Here is a 22,502-nt window from a genome sequence, read left to right as displayed (position 1 = left end):
ATTACGAGGGACAGAATAACTTTAGACGCAATGGTCCAGCGCGCAGTTACGATTCAGGGAGAAATTCTCCACCACTTAACCGACGAGAAAGAAACCACAGAAACTACCGACATGACGACAGACGATGTGATCGTAACGACAGACCTGAATTGCATCAGAACTGGCGGGATTCAAACAGAGCTGGGCCCTCTCGGCAAGGCGAATTTGTAGAAGTTCGGTCTCCTAATCCGAATAACGACGCGCGCCAGCAAAGAAACAGACAATGACTCGCACAGCAGGCAGCCGCGTGCGCCCGCTGGCTCCGAGAAAAATATCATAGACGCTAACCTTGAGAAAAATTCCAGTATTCTTTACCGACTTATGCCGCATTCTACACCACATTTCACACGTAAAACTGTTTATTGAGAGATAATGTGCTTTTTTAACTTGAGATTTTAATGAAACATTTTGGTTTACTTGAAATTACATTCTGGATTTACAGTACTTTCTGTGAGATACCAGATGACACAGAGGTTAGTTTATGTGACAGCTACACGACTATATCACGACGCTACTAATGAGACACAATTCACCTTGTTGCGGGGCTATGTAAGTAGGCTGTTTAGGTTTTTTTATTGGTAACGCCTCCTCAGTATGAAAATCACCGGCTGTGCCGTGTGCAGTCTGTGGCTGCTTTGCATTGTTGTAATACTCAACCATTGTAGTGTTAGGCAGCTGGCTGTGAACAGCGCGTAGCGCTGGGCAGTTGGAGGTGAGCCGCCAGCAGTGGTGGATGTGGGGAGAGAGATGGCGGAGTTTTGTAATTTGTCATGATATCAAGGTAAATACATTGTTTGTTCTCTATTAATATCTTTCATTTGCTAACTATCCCTATCAGTAGTTAGTGCCTTCCATAGTTTGAATCTTTTATTTAGCTGGCAGTAGTGGCGCTCGCTGTATTGCAGTAGCTTGAGCAGCGAAGATTTTTGGTGAGGTAAGTGATTTGTGAGACGTATAGTTTAATGTTAGTCAGGGCCATTCTCTTGTAGAGAATTTTGAAAGTCAGATTGCGTTGCGCTAACAAAATATTGTGTGTCGAAAGTCAGATTGCGTTGCGCTAAAAAATATTGTGTGTCAGGTTAAGCACAGTCGTGTAAAATTATTCAAAAAGGGGACGTTTCATTGGTCATAAAAAAATGGAAAAGTGTTTGTTGGTATAATTAATTTGCCGCCAGAGAAATCTTCCTCTACTGATTTAAATACTCCTCATAGGAAAAAATGACATTAGGGAAAAATATTAGTTTTGATGTCCCCTACAACCTCCCAGAGTTTGTCGGTTTAAATACTTTTCACCCTGTATAAAGGGCTGGGTAAATCAGTTTAATGGTCTCGGGCTTGGTGATATAGTGGCAAAGCGGGTGCCTGAAAACAGAGAGGTCGCGAGAGCAAATCCCGGTCGACACACAAAAATTTTCGTGTCTGTCTTTATCCTAGACTTCACTTATCAACGACGTGAGGAGTCGCTGAGAACGTCATTTGGTTCTGATTTCATGTTAAACTGTTTATCGACTTTCCCCGGTTTGATGGCAGTGATAGATTAAGGACACAAAAGTCGGTGAAGTGGCGTACAGTGTAAAAGGTCTGCACCCGACCACTGAGCCGGACGAAATTATTACTACTAGTTCAAATATCGGACGTAAACTAGGGTTACAATATCCAAGAGGACGACACCGAGTAAAATATTGTAATCTTCAAACTAACATTCGGGTTGAGTACACTTTTACCTTACCAAGTGACATATCTCTTGATGTTTGCGGAGAACCATTTCCTACGTTGTGAAAGATATCTGCTGTATGTACACTCCAGGAAATGGAAAAAAGAACACATTGACACCGGTGTGTCAGACCCACCATACTTGCTCCGGACACTGCGAGAGGGCTGTACAAGCAATAATCACACGCACGGCACAGCGGACACACCAGGAACCGCGGTGTTGGCCGTCGAATGGCGCTAGCTGCGCAGCATTTCTGTACCGCCGCCGTCAGTGTCAGCCAGTTTGCCGTGGCATACGGAGCTCCATCGCAGTCTTTAACACTGGTAGCATGCCGCGACAGCGTGGACGTGAACCGTATGTGCAGTTGACGGACTTTGAGCGAGGGCGTATAGTGGGCATGCGGGAGGCCGGGTGGACGTACCGCCGAATTGCTCAACACGTGGGGCGTGAGGTCTCCACAGTACATCGATGTTGTCGCCAGTGGTCGGCGGAAGGTGCACGTGCCCGTCGACCTGGGACCGGACCGCAGCGACGCACGGATGCACGCCAAGACCGTAGGATCCTACGCAGTGCCGTAGGGGACCGCACCGCCACTTCCCAGCAAATTAGGGACACTGTTGCTCCTGGGGTATCGGCGAGGACCATTCGCAACCGTCTCCATGAAGCTGGGCTACGGTCCCGCACACCGTTAGGCCGTCTTCCACTCGCGCCCCAACATCGTGCAGCCCGCCTCCAGTGGTGTCGCGACAGGCGTGAATGGAGGGACGAATGGAGACGTGTCGTCTTCAGCGATGAGAGTCGCTTCTGCCTTGGTGCCAATGATGGTCGTATGCGTGTTTGGCGCCGTGCAGGTGAGCGCCACAAGCAGGACTGCATACGACCGAGGCACACAGGGCCAACACCCGGCATCATGGTGTGGGGAGCGATCTCCTACACTGGCCGTACACTACTGGTGATCGTCGAGGGGACACTGAATAGTGCACGGTACATCCAAACCGTCATCGAACCCATCGTTCTACCATTCCTAGACCGGCAAGGGAACTTGCTGTTCCAACAGGACAATGCACGTCCGCATGTATCCCGTGCCACCCAACGTGCTCTAGAAGGTGTAAGTCAACTACCCTGGCCAGCAAGATCTCCGGATCTGTCCCCCATTGAGCATGTTTGGGACTGGATGAAGCGTCGTCTCACGCGGTCTGCACGTCCAGCACGAACGCTGGTCCAACTGAGGCGCCAGGTGGAAATGGCATGGCAAGCCGTTCCACAGGACTACATCCGGCATCTCTACGATCGTCTCCATGGGAGAATAGCAGCCTACATTGCTGCGAAAGGTGGATATACACTGTACTAGTGCCGACATTGTGCATGCTCTGTTGCCTGTGTCTATGTGCCTGTGGTTCTGTCAGTGTGATCATGTGATGTATCTGACCCCAGGAATGTGTCAATAAAGTTTCCCCTTCCTGGGACAATGAATTCACGGTGTTCTTATTTCAATTTCCAGGAGTGTATGTGAAGACGTCCGTCCGAGTTCGTGCGTCCCATTGTACGTTTCTTTACCAATGAATTGTCATATTGTAATTACTGCGGTATGGTATCTAAATTTCTTCAACTACAAAATCGTTACATCCTACCGACTACGTGGAGGTATGTTGAATATGGCATAGACCTCAGGAAATACCGCATTGGTGATCCTCAGAGTTTTGGCCCTAGTGCCAAAGAAACTTTCGTACAGACGTCTTGCACATTTTATAACCTACAATGAGTAACTCCAGCATGTTTCGTATCCATTACTAGTTGCCGATTGTGCCAGAGGTGCGAGTTGGCAATGGAGCAATAACTGTATGCTTTTCGATCAGATAAATAAACTGGAACACTCTTTGTGTTGGACAGTCCACATCTACACTCCGCAAGCAACCTTACAGTGCGTGGCGGAGGGTACATTTGATACCACTTTCTTCCCTCTCCACCTTTTCCCTATTCCACTCGCGAATGGCGGGTGGGAAGAGTGATTGTCGATAAATATAAGAGTCGCCATTGACCTTAGAAATTATTTATTTCACTTTTGGAATTTCGGCCTTCGAGCCATTTTCAAGTGCTACTGCAAAAGATTTTGCTTCAGCACATGTCAGACTTTAAAATTCTCCCACGTGTGTACATATGCCACTCAAAATGTCGTCCTGCTTAGCTCAGTGGTGCCGGCACGGTAGCTCAGCGTGTTCGGTCAGAGGGTTAGCCGTCCTCTGTAAAAAAAAAAAAAAAAACTGCGTTAAGGGAACGACGATGAACTTGAACAAGCGTCATGGGATGTCCGCCCCGAACAAATAGAACGAATACTCGCGAACAAAACTAGATAAAAAAGTAGTAAAGTGCTTGCCTACCATGCAGCGAGTCCAGGTTCGATTCCCGGCCAGGTTGGAGATTTTCTCCGCTCGTGAAGTGGGTGCTGTGTTTGTCCTCATCATCATTTCATCCTCATCACCAGCATGCACGTCGCCCAATGTGGCGTCGACTGAAATAAGACTTGCACTCGGCGGCCGAACTCCCCTAGTTGGGGCCTCTCGCCGGCCGCTGTGGCCGAGCAGTTCTAGGCGTTTCAGTCCGGAACCGCGCTGCTGCTACGGTCACAGGTTCGAATCCTGTCTCGGGCATGGATGTGTGTGATGTTCTTAGGTTAGTTAGGTTTAAGTAGTTCTAAGTCTAGGGGACTGATTACCTCAGATGTTAAGTCCCATAGTGCTTAGAGCCATTTGAACCATTTGGGGTCTCCCGGCCAACAATGCCACATGGTCATTTCATTTTTCTTCTTCATCGTCAAAAATAGGCCTTTTCACTACAGAAATACAGTAACATCAGACGCGTGCGAAGCTCTGTACTACGTAAAATGATGTAAATTATATGAAATGTTACCATCATTTGCAACAATGGTAATATTTCAAGCAATTTACCTCATTGCACGACGTACAGAGCTTCGAACTAGTCTGATGTTATTGTATTTCTTTAGTGAAGAGGCCTATTTTTGAGGATGAAATGTATACATGTTGGAGGATTTTAAAGTCCGACAAGTGCTGAAGCAAAATCTTTAGGGGTAGCACTTGAAAATGGCCGAAAGACCGAAACTGCAATAGTGAAATAAATAACTTCCATAGTCGACGGCGAATATGATGGCTTTTAAAAAATTCTACATGACTGTGAACCCCGACCGCGAGACATGTGTGGGACGAAGTAAGATGTTGCCCAACTATTCTCGGAACCCACTCAATTTTAATAGAAAATCTTTTCGTGGTGCATGACGCGTCTCTGGTAGTGTCTGCGACTGGTGTTCAGCAATTCCTTGACGCTGTCGGTTCTGCTAAACGATCCCATGGGGAAACGAATCGCTTTTCATCGGATCTTCTCAATCTCTTCTATTCGTCTACATCTTCATTTACGTCTACATACTCCGCAAGCCACAGTATAATGGGTACCATGTACCACTACTGACTTCCTTTTCTGTTCCACTTGCAAACTGAGCGAGGGAAAAACGACTCTCTGTACGCCTCCACACGCTCCCAAATCCCTCTAATCTTATCTTCATGGACCTTACACGACATGTACGTTGGCGGCAGTAAAATCGTTCTACAGTTACCCTCAAATGCCGCTTCTCCAATTTTTCTCAATCCTGCTGGTCGAAAATAACTTTACCTTTTCTCCAGTGATTCCAATTTGAGTTCCCGAAGCATCTCCGTAATACTTGTTTGTTTTTCGAGCCTAGCATTAACAAATCTAGCAGCCCGCCTCTGAACTGTTTTGATGTCTTCCTTTATACCGACCAGGTGTGGATCCCAAAAGCTCTAACAGTAATCAACAATGGGTCACAGTAATAGCTGTATGCGGTGTCCTTTACAGATGAACCACACTTTTGTAAAATGCTCCCAATAAACCGAAATCGACAATTCGTCTTTCCTGCTACAGTTCTTACGTGATCATTCCATTTCATATTGCTTTGCGACGTTACGCCCAGATATTTAGTCGGCATGCCTGTGTCAAGCAGGACACTACTAATACTGTATTCGAAAATTATTAGTTTGTTTTTCCTACTCATCCGCATTAACTTATATTTTTCTACATTTAGAGCTAGACCCCGATAAGGTTTACAGACTGATGAGAAATACTTAAGAACCAGTCGAACAATGTTTTGTAAGCCATCTCTTTCGTGGATGATTCACATTTCCTTAACATTCTTGCAGCGACTCTCAGCCTCGCATCTGCTGTTACTGCAATTGGTTTTATGTGGTCATTCCACTCTAGCTAGCTCCGGGTAGTTACTCATAGGTATTTTACGGTAGTGAGTATCGCCAATTGGCTAACCGAACAGTAGAGGATTTCGTCTCCTATTTACGGACAGTACGTTGTATTTATTTACATTCAGGGTCAACTGACTGGTCCTGTTTCAGTCACCGCTAACGGAAACGAATTCGATGGCTCTTCTCTTTAAGATGATCCACGTGATTATCGTCCCAAAACTACAAACATAGATGGAAAAATCGACGGAACGTTCAGTTTGCTATTGTACCGTCGAGTGTTAAAAATGTATGAAATAAGTGAAGCAAATAGTTGATGAAGCAATATCAGAAGAATGAGTACGGTACATTTTACAAAAATATTGTCACGCAGAAGAAGGTGTAATTAGATGAATGACGGACACTAACTTCACTTAACGAAGGTTTGTTCAGCACTTGCACATACAAGAGCGTGGAGCGAACTGCCTCCGGCCAGAACACATAAGGTATATATACAATTACAGAACATTCCAGTACAATGCTTCTTGAAATTTGTGGATACTTCTAGAATTAAAATTATACAGTTTTGAACTCACGACCCTCCATGCAACAGTCTAGTATCATAACCACTACACCGCGGTGACTGTACTACTCTGCTTCTTCTGGGACAATATTTCTCTATGAGAAAGGAATATGGGCGCCGCATTTCTGGAATAATAAGTTTTCAGCAATATTCGCGTCGTTTTAAAATAAAACCAATAGATTTTGTGGGTGGCTTATTACTGTGAATGACAAGTGGTTCCACAACATTACGTCAGATGCGGAATAGTAATCATTATAGTGGGCTGAAATCGGTGGCTGCGCTAAAACAGGCGAAGTCGATTTGATTTGCTGTAAATGCTATGGCCAGTCTCTTCTGGGATGACAACAGGTTTTTTAACGATGGTTACGTTGCAAACGGTAAAATAACAAAAGACGAAATTACTAAAATTACTCAAACCTTCTCGACCCACTCGATGAAAAAAAAATGCTAGAAGAGATATGTCTTCCAAAAGAAAACGATCGTTCTTCGTCATGGCAATGCAGCTGTCAACAATGGTGTATTATGAATGGGAAAATTCTGAGATTATGAGTACGAATTGTTGGAACAGTATTCCATTGCTCCAGATTTGACACCCTCTACTTTCTGCTATTTCCACACATGAAGAATTGTTTTGGTTGGAAAATTGCTTCCACTTAGCGATTCACATCACGAGGATGGGCTACAGGAGAAGTACGGCACTTTTGAATTCAGCCTCTCTATTCCTAATTCTCGAAAATAAAAGACCAGACGCCTTTAAAATCTTCTTCAACTATGTATAAATTTCCGTTGGCGACGGACAGTGTGACTGACGGAATGCCATGACTGCACGCTATTATAATTTGCTATTTCAAAGAAACACACAAAAGCCGACTATTTTAAAATCGAAGTAAAAAAACTGTCTCGCAGATCAAGTTGAACTTGATATATGTCATTACGCAGCATAACAATACACGTGTACCAAAAACAAAATTTCTTTGGTACGAGTATCAACGTATTCTCTGTTCAGGAGTGAGAAAATTTGCCTATGCTCTCGTTGTAATTCTCATTTAAAAACTTCGTAAACGATGTAGACGTTTGATTGATTGTGGACAAAGAGAAAGTAAAAATGCAATCTTCTGGTGCTGGGTAGTCAGGTTGTACCGTTTGGCACGCGCAAGCCATATCTGGAAATCGTCCCTCAACGGCCATTAACCACGCGTTACACCGTGGCGTTGACTGCATCACGCAACCATTTATCACTTTATTCACCTACAAAGTATGTTCGCATACGATTAATATCGAAATTTCGTGTCGTTCCATTGTTCTGCCTGTAACAGCGTTACTAACACGGAATACCGCATGGCACCCTATGGAGCCAGATGTCGCAATATAATGCGAGTTGAGACCATCGATACCGACGTTCTCGCCTCTGGTTATGACACTGGACATGAATTCCAGTGCAGCAATTTCCAGTTTCCTATCCGGCGAATGTTGAGTGTACTGTTTCCGTAAAATCGTTCATGGCAAATTTCATTACTGTTCCTTCAAAAACGATGACCGATTTCCTTCCCCAAGCTTATAGAACTAGGACGTGTGCACAGTCTCTAATAACTTCTTCATCATAAGGACCTTACTCTTAAATTTATTTAGTAGTATGTATCAAAAAGTTACAAGAGAACTGGACGTGATCATTACAGTTGATGTCCTGTCAAACCAAGACTGTCACAGATACAATTTCTTCCGTTTCTTTTGAGAACATTCAGCAAACTCTCTGGTTTTTGAAGTGTAGGATTAATTTAGAATTCACACGAAGTGCTTTACAAGTACTGTTCGAGATGAAATTAAAATGATCACTTAGAATTCCTAAAAAGAAGGATAAAATCGATAGTCAAGAACCACAATAAGAATTGCGTCGTTCGGTATCCAACCACAGTAAATAATCAATGAAAGAGGCAGAAGAGTAAAATTCTGCTATATAGTTGTTGTCCATGTGGGGCTATTCCAATATTGGGAACAAGTTATCTTATTGAGGAATCATCTGAACAGTCTAAACAATAGCCACAGTGGAAATTGTTATTTAGGAGATTCTGTTGAAGGTGTCGGTCTGAATATTATTGTACTGGGGTATCCTGACATGTCTGAGAAATTTCTTAAAAGTATCGAGACACAAACGTTTCCTACTCCAAGACGAAGTTGATACCCTAGCGTAAGGATCACTATAATGTTTAGTTGAATTCAATATCTGTTGTAGCTGAACTAATACGAGTTTCTGACAAATTTAGAAGTCAGAATAACTTCGTTAGTTTGGTACAAAGATCAAACTATTGTCGTTGACAAGTCCATTTTGAGCTTAAGTTAGAACAGCAGTAGTGTCCATGTGCGCTCACAGAACAAAACTTTACATTTTTTGGCTTCTTTAATGTGTGGTACAAAGATCGAACTAAGCTCTTTGTGTTGAAAGTTATATCAGCAGTATCAATAAGTGAGTTGCATGTATTTTGATAAGTGATACAGACATCTTAGATGTGGAAAAATTTAATTTGAGGGATCATCATGTCTTGAAAAATGTGCTGCAATATCGAACGGTAGTCATCAACAAGTGCTGCTTAAGCTGCAAGTTTTATCATTAGTGCTATTGTGTGAGCCGTAACTTAAGTTATGAAAGTAGTGCATGTGTTTTGTACTCTATATCTTAAATATTTTAGACATAATTTTATTTTGGGACAAGATCGAATTTTTTTGCAGTCAAGGATCTGTGATTATATTTGCATATCATGACAAGCCACCTGCGTGCGTTTTTATAGCGTAAATTTTTAATGACTTGATAATTTTTGTTTTTCTGTTTTTTTATTGGCTTTTAGAGACATCAGACTTCGCTATCTGCGTGTGGAACCTTGTCCATCATTTTCTTTGACATTGTTGTAAGTTTGCATCTCGTATTCAGAACACTACAAAGTTACATTTTCGAACTGCGAAAATATGCAGTTTAAGCGATACTGTTGTGTCGATTCCCTAAGGTCTCGACACAATGAGTGGCTAGGTGCACGCGAAACTAACGCAGACGGGCGTAAATTCTGAAACAGGAGACTGGATGAAAACTATAAAGAAAAGAAGAGAGATTTTAATATACTTAACTTTAATGATGTTCTTCTTGTTGAAATACATCTCTTGCATAGTAGTAAGCAATTAGCAATGATACACATGGCGCCTTGCTAGGTAGTAGCGATGGACTAGCTGAAGGCTATTTAATCTGTCTCTCGGCAAATGAGAGGAATACTTGATAGGTCTAGTCGCAAGCTATGTCGTCCGTACAACTGGGGCGAGGTCAAGTCCGTGTCTTGTCACCTGCCCTGTGGTGGCGCTACGTTTGCGAATACACAGTGGCGACACGCGGGTCCGACATGTACTACAGGACCGCGGCCGATTTAAGTTACCACCTAGCAAGTGTGGTGTCTAGCGGTGACACCACATTCCTCCCCCGCAAATCGGCGAACGGTCGTGAGATAAGGCTTCCGCCCGCCGTGGGGAGGACCCCATGTTGACGTATGCGATGAGGTGGGGAGCCGAACAACAGGCGAGGCTGTGCCACCCGCACCCGGCCATTCGGTCCGAGGGGAGCTAGGAAACGCCTGCAAACCTAGTCCAGGGTGCACGTCAACATGAGGTGTTTGCGCACGGAATGATATAGAAGGGTCGACCTCCATGTGGTCGGAGCACCCGACAGGCGAAGACGACATCTGGTCCGGAGCGGGCAAGAAGTCCATGGCGGAGGACGGCTGGTCACGGGAAGCAAGCGGCGGCGCGTGACCCAGGGAGGCGCGAGGCGGCTGCAGCGAAGCGTCCGCTGCTGGCGGCGCCGGCGGCGGCTGCGGCGGCGCGACGCCATGAGGCATAATGGAAGGCATCGTCGGTAACACCTGGGGATGAGGCGAGCCAGTAGATGGGTCCCCAGGGCGCTGACCTGACGGCACCGTCGCTGAAAGCAGACGGGGAGCGGCAGAACCCAGGCGACGACAGAGGCGCAGCTGATTGAGATGCCGACGCACCTCACCAGAGGCCCCCAAAACCAAATACATCGCGCGGCCGAGGCAGCGAAGAATGCGCCCTGCGAGCCAACGCCGTGAACCGCGATAGTTGCGATAATAGACAACGTCGCCAGGAGCAAAAGCAGGAGTCTGCCGCTGCACAGGAACCGGATGTGGCGGATGCAGCAAAGACATCAGAGTTCGATGAGGACGACCATGGAGCAATTCAGCCGGCGAGCGACCATCGCGGGGCTGAGAGCGATACGAAGACAAAAAGAGCAACAAAGCGTCCTCCCGAGAATGCGACTCTTTCAATTTCAACATCTGGGACTTGAAAGTCCGGACCAATCGTTCAGCGGCACCGTTTGACTGAGGCGAAAACGGCGCGGATGTCAGATGTTGAATACCATTGGCCTTGCAGAACGACTGAAATTCTGCGGACATGAATTGTGGGCCATTGTCGGAAACAATAGTCTGCGGAAGACCTTCAAGGCAAAAGATAGCAGACAAGGCTTGGATGGTGGCAGAAGACGTCGTGGAAGACATCCGGACAACAAAAGGAAAATTACTGAAAGCATCGACCACAACCAACCATCGAGCATTCCAGAATGGACCAGCAAAATCGATGTGCAAGCGTTGCCAAGGGGAAGTGGCTTTCGGCCATGCAAAGAATTTCCGCGGCGGTGCGGATTGTTGTTCGGCACACGCCACGCAAGAGGAGCACATATTCGTAATCGCAGCATCGATTCCGAACCAAGTACAGTGCTGACGAGCAAGTTGTTTAGTTCGCACTATACCCCAATGTCCTTGGTGAAGAAGCCGTAAGACAGAGGACTGTAACGAACGTGGGACTACGACTCTGGATTGATCATTATCGGAACGCAACAACAAAACACCACGTCGGACAAAAAGTCTCTCCTTGTGAGCAAAAAATCTGCGAACCAAAGGATCCTCGATCCGTGACTTTGACAAGGGCCATTGCGTAGCAACAAAACGCAAAACGGAAGCAAGGACAGGGTCAGCAGCTGTGGCAGTAGCTACACGACGAAAATCAATCGGAAACGATGCGACCACGTCATCGGCTTCCGAATCAATGAACATGCAAGCAAGTTCGGAAGAATCGAATGCTTTATCCTCAGCAACAGGCAAACGGGACAACGCATCAGCGTTGCCGTGCTTAGCAGTGGACCGATACAAGATATCGTAGCGGTACTGCGAGAGAAAAAGTGACCAGCGAATGAATTTCTGCGCTGTACGTGGAGGTACAGGCTTGTTCGGATGAAAAAGCGATGTCAAAGGCTTGTGGTCCGTGATGATGGTAAAGTGACGACCATACAAGAAATCGTGAAACTTTGTTACACCAAACACAAGAGCCAAAGCTTCCTTCTCTATTTGTGAATAATTTCTTTGCGCAGATGAGAGCAATTTGGACGCAAAGGCAATAGGGCGATCATGCGAGCCATCTTTGTGCGCAAGCACAGCACCGATCCCGAAATCCGATGCATCGACCATCAACAAAAGGGGTTTTCGGGGATCGAATGGCGTAAGGCAAGTATTGGAAAGTAACGCCGATTTCAACTGGCGAAAGGCGCGGTCGCATTCCGTCGTCCAGACGAACGGAACACCTTTACGGCGTAAGCGATGAAGCGGAGCTGAAATGGAAGAAGCATTGCGCACAAATCGGTGATAATAATTTACCTTACCCAGCACACTCTGTAGCTGTTTTAAGTTCTGCGGTGACGGCAAGTCCTGAATGGCACGAAGGTGCTCTGGACTCGGATGTATACCTTGGGCGTTAAGGACATGGCCCAGGTACGGTAAGTCACGAGCAAAAAACACACATTTGTCCTTCCTCAAGCGAAGACCATTCTGACGCAATACCTGAAATAATGTTCGGAGATTCTGCAAATGTTCGGCTTCTGTCTTTCCTGAGATTACAATATCGTCCAGATAGTTCGCAGCAGTAGGGACCGACGCACAAATAGTTTGTAAATATTGCTGAAATAAAGCAGGGGCGGATGCACACCCGAATGGCAGTCTTTTGAAGCGATACAAGCCAAGATGCGTGTTAACCACTAAGACGCGCTGGGATTCTTCGTCCACAGGTATTTGCAAGTACGCATCTGCTAGGTCCAATTTTGAAAAATATTTTCCCGGGCACAGTTTGTCAAAAAGATCTTCCGGGCGGGGCAAAGGAAAAGTAGCAGTCACAAGTTGTGGATTCACAGTTGCCTTGAAGTCCACGCAAAGTCTCAATTTTCCGGAAGGTTTAGGCAAAATTACTAAGGGTGAGGCCCAGAGAGAAGCCTGCACACGTTCAATTACACCTTGAGATTCTAAATCGTGCAATGTTCGTGCGACCTCATCACGCAATGCGTGGGGAACATTGCGCGCTCTGAAAAATTTCGGGTGCGCGTTGTCTTTCAGTTCCAAATGCGCTTCATAGTTCTTAGCGCAACCAAGGCCCGGTGCAAAAATGTCTGCAAATTCTTCACAAAGACTAGAAACACTGGCGGAAGGCACAGTCTGATTCACGGATAGGACCTGATTTACAATAGACATATTAAACAATTGAAACAAATCTAAGCCAAACAAGTTCACTGCACTAGAGGAACGAAGAACATAAAATGACACAAGTTTTGTCTGTCCCTTGTATGTTGCAATAAGGCTGCACTGTCCTAACACAGGTATATGCTGTCCTGAGTAACTAGTTAACGTAACATTTGCGGCACGCAATGGCGGTTGGCCCAGTTGTTTGTACGTGTCGTGATTGAGCAATGAAACAGCAGCTCCGGTATCGAGCTGGAATGGGATCACTTTTCCTGCAAAGTCTAAGTCCACAAAAAGTTTATTGTCTCGTTGACGACAAGAGCGACTGTCTCGTGCAATTTGAATTGATACAGGTCCAGAAGCACTTGCAACTTTACGGGATTTCCGGCGACGTCGACGCACACTTTGGGTGGGACGAACACAGTCACTGTTAGCTAAAGTGTCACTGGACGGGTGGGAATGAACTACATGAATGTCCATGGGCGAAGGTCCACGAGCCTGATTGTCCTGGGTTCGATTCCGGCGCGAAGCAAAGGGCCTGGAATTTGTGTGATTGTCTGTTCTTAACTTTTTCTGGCAAACACTTTGTACATGTCCTTTCTTTTGACAGTAAAAGCAAATAGCTTGGCGTGACGGGCAATTTTCACGCGAATGTCTAGTTGCACACCGCGGGCAAGATTTCACTGCATTTGCTTGCTTACGCGGCGCACGTGGTTGCAAGCTAGGCGGCCGCTGCGAAGTCGGGCGCGAGGGCCGCTTAGCGTCCCGTGCAGCGGGCCCGGCGGGCCGATTAACGTGACACACTGCTGGCGAAGTTTCAAATGATTCCTGAGCAAAGTCAAGGGTGTCTTGCCTGTCCAATATGTCTATCACTTGTTGCAGGGAGGGATTAACTAGCTTCAAAATCTGTTCCCTTATGCGAACATCAGAAACGTTCTGTGCAATTGCATCACGCACCATAGTATCTGAATATGGGAGGCCACATTCACAGGCAAACGCACAGTCTCTAGTAAGGCCTTGCAAAGTTGCTACCCACTCCCTGTTAGTCTGACCGGCCGTACGTTTTGTACGAAAAAACGTATACCGTTTGGCAACTACATTTACTGTTTCTTTGAAATAGGCATCCAAAGCAGACAAAATTTCTTCGTAGGACAGAGTTGCTACGTCGCGTCGGGGAAACAATTTCACTATCACACGGTAGGTAGACACACCGACACAAGAAAGCAAAAACGGCTGCCGCTCTTTACCTTGAATTCCATAAGCAGTGAGGTGGAAGTTGAACTGATCGGCCCACTCAGTCCAGCTTTCGGTTGTGGCCTCGAAGGGCCTAAATGGCGGTGCGACAGCGTTGTGTGGCTGCGGTAGCGAAGAAGCGGCTGCCGCCGCATCGGTTTGCAGCGCACGTTGACCCTGGACGAGCTGTCCAAGGGCTTCCAATAACGCCTGCGTCTGCTGATTCTGCAAGCGAAAAAATTCGGACAGTACATCTGGAGAATGCGGCGAAGCCATGACACAAGCAAATTAGAGCAAGTATAACACAAAGACTGCAACGTGGGCGCGGCACCACTCCTCGGCGCCAAAATATTGTTGTGTCGATTCCCTAAGGTCTCGACACAATGAGTGGCTAGGTGCACGCGAAACTAACGCAGACGGGCGTAAATTCTGAAACAGGAGACTGGATGAAAACTATAAAGAAAAGAAGAGAGATTTTAATATACTTAACTTTAATGATGTTCTTCTTGTTGAAATACATCTCTTGCATAGTAGTAAGCAATTAGCAATGATACACATGGCGCCTTGCTAGGTAGTAGCGATGGACTAGCTGAAGGCTATTTAATCTGTCTCTCGGCAAATGAGAGGAATACTTGATAGGTCTAGTCGCAAGCTATGTCGTCCGTACAACTGGGGCGAGGTCAAGTCCGTGTCTTGTCACCTGCCCTGTGGTGGCGCTACGTTTGCGAATACACAGTGGCGACACGCGGGTCCGACATGTACTACAGGACCGCGGCCGATTTAAGTTACCACCTAGCAAGTGTGGTGTCTAGCGGTGACACCACAGATACAACGCCTTCTTACCCTCTAAAATGATGAGTGGTCAGTTCGTTTGCCTTTAGCTGTGTTGTCTGCTTAAATCTCATACTTTGAAGTATTACCAATAGAATATGATATTATTTAGTAGGAAGGAAATGAAATACAGTCTATAAATATTTAAGAGCCTTCATACCATAGTTGGGGTTAGTAAATGCTACAGCAAATGTTTGTTTTTTTGTACATAACCTCAACTACACCTAGATCAAATGTAATAAAAAGTAATATTAGGTTGTCAATAGTATTGGTTATATTTTTCCATTGTAGAATGTGATGCATTATGTTCTTCCCCCCTAAATTTATGCCTGGTGATGTGAAACATTATTGAATAACTTGTAAAAACATCAAGTGATCATAGTGTGATCTTTTTACTACGAGTAACATAACCTCATGTAAGTCTATGATCGAAATCCAACACCCTTTATGTATTTTGATATGTATTAAGACAATTCAGACACAGAACGATTTTTACTCACTGTGTGCAGCCTTGTCCATCATTTTTTGAATCATTATTTATGTTTTTATCTTGTACTTATATCTGGAGCATTACGATTAGATCCTGGTATTATTTAGCAGTTGATTATGGAAAGGAAGTACAGACTGCAAGCTTTTAGACAGCGCTGACCTATTTCGGATTATTAAATGTCACAGCCTTTCTCGAAAGTTTATTTCTTTACATAACCTCATTTAGGCGTAAATCAAATGTCAGCTGCTGGCTTAGCATATTATTTTTAACCATGTAGCCTTGTGCAGCTATAGAACAATTTAGGCATTTAGATAGCATTAGGAAACTTAATCTGAGAGTCCGCAGTCTTGTTTTAGGCATCAGTTTTGATGGAAACGTATTTTTTTACATGGAAATACTTCATTGTATTTTTCATCTAGTGTTGTACAGAAATCGAACTACAGTCATCCGCAATTGCCACTTAACCTGTACATTCTTAACATAAAGAGTGTGTGTGTGTGTGTGTGTGTGTGTGTGAATGCTTTGCTGATAAACTTACGTATTTTAGACATGGAGAAACTGCATGTTGCATCTGTTAAGTAATATTTTGATAAATAATACAGGTATTTCATATAATTTTTGAAATGGCATAAAATTCAGACCCTTCAGCTACTTTTGAATCGCGCTGAATTCAGATTGTTCACATACTGTTGACTATGGTGCAAACAATTCTGAATGTTTGAATAATTTTGAACGTGGCATCATCATGGATTGCAGTGTCAGTGGGTTGCGAAGCATAGCTGTTCTAGTTGCACCATTTTGAATTTTGAAATGCTTTTGTAAATGTTTTGTTAATTTTCCAGTAGCACAGCTAGTTTTTTTGCGGCGATTTTGGTTTCTGAATTTTTCACCGGCACCACATTAGATTTTTAAAATTCCTATCGGCGCCATCTTGCATTCTGCAAATGCAGAGCTGGAGGTGGTGGTTGCTTGAACTGTGGCCCAGGTTTACCATAACTATTGTGTCGCTCGGTACACGTGAGCCTTCTAACGTTTCTGAAATGAGTACGACGTGCAGATTTAAGTAGGCCGTCATCTAAAGTGGTTACAGCCTGGCACCAAAACTACCAGCTGACACTCAGCATACGTAACTGTAACGTAATGCGCCTAATAAGACAAACAATGTAGCAATAATTAAACACCACCTACAGATCGTTTTGCGCACATTAGTGATTCCAGATGATACTTAAATCCATCAACACACTTTTGAATCCAAGAAATAATCAAAGTCATGAAGAAAGGATGGTGGAAATTCAGAAATTAGCTCAAAGACCTTATCATATACAAATGTAACACTCTATGCTCAGAGGCTTTAATATCTCTGAGACACTAGGAAAAAGTCAGAACTATACTTGCGGTCTACTGGGCTTCAGTACTTGATCGTTTGAAACGGAACTTGATCCAAAAACGACCAACACTGACACACAAGAATGTATTCTTTCGCCAGGACAGCATAACAGCCAACAACAACTTCCACATTGGCGGAAGAGCATTAAAAAAATGGTTCAAATGGCTCTGAGCACTATAGAACTTAGAACTACTTAAACCTAACTAACCTAAGGACATCACACACACCGTGCGACTACTACGGTCGCAGGTTCGAATCCTGCCTCGGGCATGGATGTGTGTGATGTCCTTAGGTTAGTTAGGTTTAAGTAGTTCTAAGTTCTAGGGGACTAATGGCCACAGCAGTTGAGTCCCATAGTGCTCAGAGCCATTTGAACCATTTTTTTGACATCACACACATCCATGCCCGAGGCAGGATTCGAACCTGCGACCGTAGCAGCAGCGCGGTTCCGGACTCAAGCGCCTAGAACCGCTCGGCCACCGCGGCCGGCGGAAGTGCATAATTGTGGGGTTTAATTGGTTCGTTATCTACCTTATTCTCCATGTTTAATAGAAGCGATTTCTTTCTTTTCGCTAACCTGAAGAACATTTGATTCGAAGGGAAGAAATTTGCATCGAAGGAAGAAATGAATGTTTTACAGTCTGACATCTACCTAAATCTATGATGTTCTCAAGGAAGGAAACAATGTTCAGAAGTAGAATGGTTTGGCAAAAATTGTTTATGACACATTATCAGGGTTATCAATCTTTCCTCATATAACTGCCAATTCAAATAATGTTTCCTTTAACCTGTAATTTGAATTCAGTTTCTCACTTCAGACGAACAAGGTCCCATTCAAAGGAAAAGCGTCTGTAGGCTTCCATTATAATGCCGCGCTTCTGCTGCTAGAGTGGGCACAGTTCGTCTCTCAGCACTTTATGTTCGTTCTTTGCAACAGCAAAAATTAACTAGCTGAAAATTTTACGGTTTACTTGCCCTAATTGAAGTCAGAATTGGCGCTGCTAGTGAGGCAAACTAAGTGGTTGAGCATCTGATGCAATGTTGCTAACGGCGCACGAATTCATTTCTCCACCGATATTTCGTACAACGACGCGAACTGTGATGAAATATTTCCTCCTTTATGTCCCACATACTTTCTCCAGAGATACGTGCAACAGGTTTTAAGAACACGTGAACCTAGGATAGTGTTATAATTTTCTCCGGAATAATACATTTATAGTCAGGTCACGAAACTGTGCGCTACTTAGTTTCGAAGTAGAAGGCGATGCTGAAAGAATACATGAACGTCTTTACGTGTGAACCTAGGTATTGGAGACAAAGATCGAGGGAGAAAAACTGTAGCATATCGTAAGTGGCGTAATATACAAGAAATATAGGAAATTCCTTCATTGCGTTATTACCAGAATGGTATTTCTGGTTCAGAAAGGAAATGAAAATCTCAGGGATATTTATAATGTGACAGTACGCAATAAACCGTCGTCGAACATAATGAAAACAAAATTGCATCTCCAAAGTCGAAAATAATTCTGTCAAATTAAATGCAGATGATAATTACTTTAATTGAAGAAGAAGTAGAAAACTTGTAAGGTTCATTATTCACTACGTGACAATGTGGAATGAATACACAGCTGGCCAGAGTGGCCGTGCGGTTCTAGGCGCTGCAGTCTGGAACCGAGCGACCGCTACGGTCGCAGGTTCGAATCCTGCTTCGGGCATGGATGTGTGTGATGTCCTTAGGTTAGTTAGGTTTAATTAGTTCTAAGTTCCAGGCGACTGATGACCTCAGCAGTTAAGTCGCATAGTGCTCAGAGCCATTTGAACCATTTGAATGAATACACAAGGACACTAACACAGAGAAGGTTGTCAACATGTCATATCCTTCGAGTCCTGTCAGCAGTGTGTAATTGTAAGTTCCTCAACGTTACGTAGTACTCCCACGTATACCTAGTCTTTAGCTATGGAATCTGTTTTTGGAATCAAATGTTTGAGGTATATGCACGACATTCAAAATAAAGAAAAAAGCTGTAATAACAGTAACTAAAACAAATTGGGCTCACTGTAAAGAAAATCTGCATAAGGAGTTGAGAATAGTAAGTTCACTGTCTAAGTGCATCTTTCAGCCGTTATATAAATTATGAAAAAAAATTTTAGTACGTGTTGCAATAACTCTAGGAAGGAATATACAATAAATTTCATACGGAAATTAAATAAATAATAAAAACTAATATTTTAAAAAGGCGACTGAAGCATTTCTCTGGACTAATACATACTATACAGAAAACATGAAGTAGGATTTGGTATCAAGGTGGCATAAATGAGTAATAAAACAAGCCTGGCATTCTGAAACATGCTTTCCACAGTGTAAAACTCGTTGCAATAAATTTTATGCCTAGTATGTACGACGGATAAACGGACCGGAATTCATACTCTCGTAGTGCGTGCAGTGTGCGTACTGACTAGAGACATGTAGCACTCTTTCTTGCACGTAGTGCATAAATCCTTGTGAAACCAGACCAATAAGTAATTTTATTATTGTATGTGTGAATTTATTTTATAGTTGCACTAAGCTGAAATATCATTATAAAGTAATCTGAGTATGAACATACAACTAACTAACCAGGAAGAGAAAACTAGATAGTTTACGTGTAATTGCTGAAGAAGTTTTGTTCGGGTTATTTTGCGAAAGAACAATGTAGACGCAAAGAAAACAGCACATAATACTAGTGTGAGCTGTGTCTGGGTAGTCATTAAGAGGGTCTCCTGAAGAATGAGAGAGAAATAATAGAGAGACGTGTTGTTACAGTTGTGCCGATCAGAGCAGTCCATACGAAAGTAAATGGAGGTATTTAGAAAACTCACACGACGTTGAAAAGCTACTCAGGGAAAGTGTACGAACATACGAGTCAATTAAGAAACACAAATACATCAGCAGCTGATGTCTATTAGTCTGCAAGTTAAAGTGGCCTCTTCACTTCACACACACACGCACACACACACACACACACACACACACACACACACACAAACGCCACTGATTATACGTTGGAGAAACCACAGAAATAGAGAAACCCAAACTGACAGTTTTAACTATATATGACCATGCAGCTTTACTAGAATTGAAATGATAATTAAATGAACACCCTAGCTGCAAGCAGGCGTTGATACACTTCGTTGGAGACATGTTGAAAATGTGTGCCCCGACCGGGACTCGAACCCGGGACCTCCTGCTTACATGGCAGACGCTCTATCCATCTGAGCCACCGCGGGCACAGAGGATAGCGCGTCTGCAGGGACTTATCCCTTGCACGCTCCCCGTGAGATCCACATTCCCAACATGTCCACAACACTACTTTCGTAGTGCGCCTATTAGATGTTTGCCCATCATACTCATTACTCGTGGCAGAGTAATCTACCAAGTCCCGTACGAGTTCGGGCATAGCGTGTGCGTTCGCACACAAGAAGGTCAAAGGCTGGGAACCCATATTTATTTTAACTATATATGACCATGCAGCTTTACTAGAATGTGGATCTCACGGGGAGCGTGCAAGGGATAAGTCCCTGCAGACGCGCTATCCTCTGTGCCCGCGGTGGCTCAGATGGATAGAGCGTCTGCCATGTAAGCAGGAGGTCCCGGGTTCGAGTCCCGGTCGGGGCACACATTTTCAACATGTCTCCAACGAAGTGTATCAACGCCTGCTTGCAGCTAGGGTGTTCATTTAATTATCATTTCAATTCTAGTAAAGCTGCATGGTCATATATAGTTAAAATAAATATGGGTTCCCAGCCTTTGACCTTCTTGTGTGCGAACGCACACGCTATGCCCGAACTCGTACGGGACTTGGTAGATTACTCTGCCACGAGTAATGAGTATGATGGGCAAACATCTAATAGGCGCACTACGAAAGTAGTGTTGTGGACATGTTGGGAATGTGGATCTCACGGGGAGCGTGCAAGGGATAAGTCCCTGCAGACGCGCTATCCTCTGTGCCCGCGGTGGCTCAGATGGATAGAGCGTCTGCCATGTAAGCAGGAGGTCCCGGGTTCGAGTCCCGGTCGGGGCACACATTTTCAACATGTCTCCAACGAAGTGTATCAACGCCTGCTTGCAGCTAGGGTGTTCATTTAATTATCATTTCAATTCTAGTAAAGCTGCATGGTCATATATAGTTAAAATAAATATGGGTTCCCAGCCTTTGACCTTCTTGTGTGCGAACGCACACGCTATGCCCGAACTCGTACGGGACTTGGTAGATTACTCTGCCACGAGTAATGAGTATGATGGGCAAACATCTAATAGGCGCACTACGAAAGTAGTGTTGTGGACATGTTGGGAATGTGGATCTCACGGGGAGCGTGCAAGGGATAAGTCCCTGCAGACGCGCTATCCTCTGTGCCCGCGGTGGCTCAGATGGATAGAGCGTCTGCCATGTAAGCAGGAGGTCCCGGGTTCGAGTCCCGGTCGGGGCACACATTTTCAACATGTCTCCAACGAAGTGTATCAACGCCTGCTTGCAGCTAGGGTGTTCATTTAATTATCATTTCAATTCTAGTAAAGCTGCATGGTCATATATAGTTAAAATAAATATGGGTTCCCAGCCTTTGACCTTCTTGTGTGCGAACGCACACGCTATGCCCGAACTCGTACGGGACTTGGTAGATTACTCTGCCACGAGTAATGAGTATGATGGGCAAACATCTAATAGGCGCACTACGAAAGTAGTGTTGTGGACATGTTGGGAATGTGGATCTCACGGGGAGCGTGCAAGGGATAAGTCCCTGCAGACGCGCTATCCTCTGTGCCCGCGGTGGCTCAGATGGATAGAGCGTCTGCCATGTAAGCAGGAGGTCCCGGGTTCGAGTCCCGGTCGGGGCACACATTTTCAACATGTCTCCAACGAAGTGTATCAACGCCTGCTTGCAGCTAGGGTGTTCATTTAATTATCATTTCAATTCTAGTAAAGCTGCATGGTCATATATAGTTAAAATAAATATGGGTTCCCAGCCTTTGACCTTCTTGTGTGCGAACGCACACGCTATGCCCGAACTCGTACGGGACTTGGTAGATTACTCTGCCACGAGTAATGAGTATGATGGGCAAACATCTAATAGGCGCACTACGAAAGTAGTGTTGTGGACATGTTGGGAATGTGGATCTCACGGGGAGCGTGCAAGGGATAAGTCCCTGCAGACGCGCTATCCTCTGTGCCCGCGGTGGCTCAGATGGATAGAGCGTCTGCCATGTAAGCAGGAGGTCCCGGGTTCGAGTCCCGGTCGGGGCACACATTTTCAACATGTCTCCAACGAAGTGTATCAACGCCTGCTTGCAGCTAGGGTGTTCATTTAATTATCATTCCAAACTGACAGCTTAATGGATCATACTTTGTTAGCTTCTTCTTCAATAATTGGGTTATT

The 22,502-nt window shown here is 44.6% G+C and overlaps 1 protein-coding gene and 6 non-coding genes across 7 annotated transcripts in view; 6 read left to right on the top strand and 1 right to left on the bottom strand.

Annotated features, from left to right (window-relative positions):
* Positions 1–22,502, top strand: part of LOC126249153 (uncharacterized) — a 298,975-nt gene that overhangs the window by 186,619 nt on the left and 89,854 nt on the right. The gene's annotated exons all lie outside the window — the stretch shown is intronic.
* Trnat-ugu (transfer RNA threonine (anticodon UGU)) lies at positions 20,284–20,358 on the bottom strand. The gene has a single exon. It is a non-coding gene; the product is annotated as a tRNA-Thr (tRNA).
* Positions 20,671–20,745, top strand: Trnat-ugu (transfer RNA threonine (anticodon UGU)). The gene has a single exon. It is a non-coding gene; the product is annotated as a tRNA-Thr (tRNA).
* Trnat-ugu (transfer RNA threonine (anticodon UGU)) lies at positions 21,077–21,151 on the top strand. The gene has a single exon. It is a non-coding gene; the product is annotated as a tRNA-Thr (tRNA).
* On the top strand, positions 21,483–21,557 carry Trnat-ugu (transfer RNA threonine (anticodon UGU)). The gene has a single exon. It is a non-coding gene; the product is annotated as a tRNA-Thr (tRNA).
* Trnat-ugu (transfer RNA threonine (anticodon UGU)) lies at positions 21,889–21,963 on the top strand. The gene has a single exon. It is a non-coding gene; the product is annotated as a tRNA-Thr (tRNA).
* On the top strand, positions 22,295–22,369 carry Trnat-ugu (transfer RNA threonine (anticodon UGU)). The gene has a single exon. It is a non-coding gene; the product is annotated as a tRNA-Thr (tRNA).

The sequence above is a fragment of the Schistocerca nitens genome, chromosome 3 (assembly GCF_023898315.1).
Source record: "Schistocerca nitens isolate TAMUIC-IGC-003100 chromosome 3, iqSchNite1.1, whole genome shotgun sequence".
Taxonomy (NCBI): domain Eukaryota; kingdom Metazoa; phylum Arthropoda; class Insecta; order Orthoptera; family Acrididae; genus Schistocerca; species Schistocerca nitens.
Note: the sequence above shows the minus strand (reverse complement) of the source record. Positions and strands in the feature narration are given on the sequence as shown.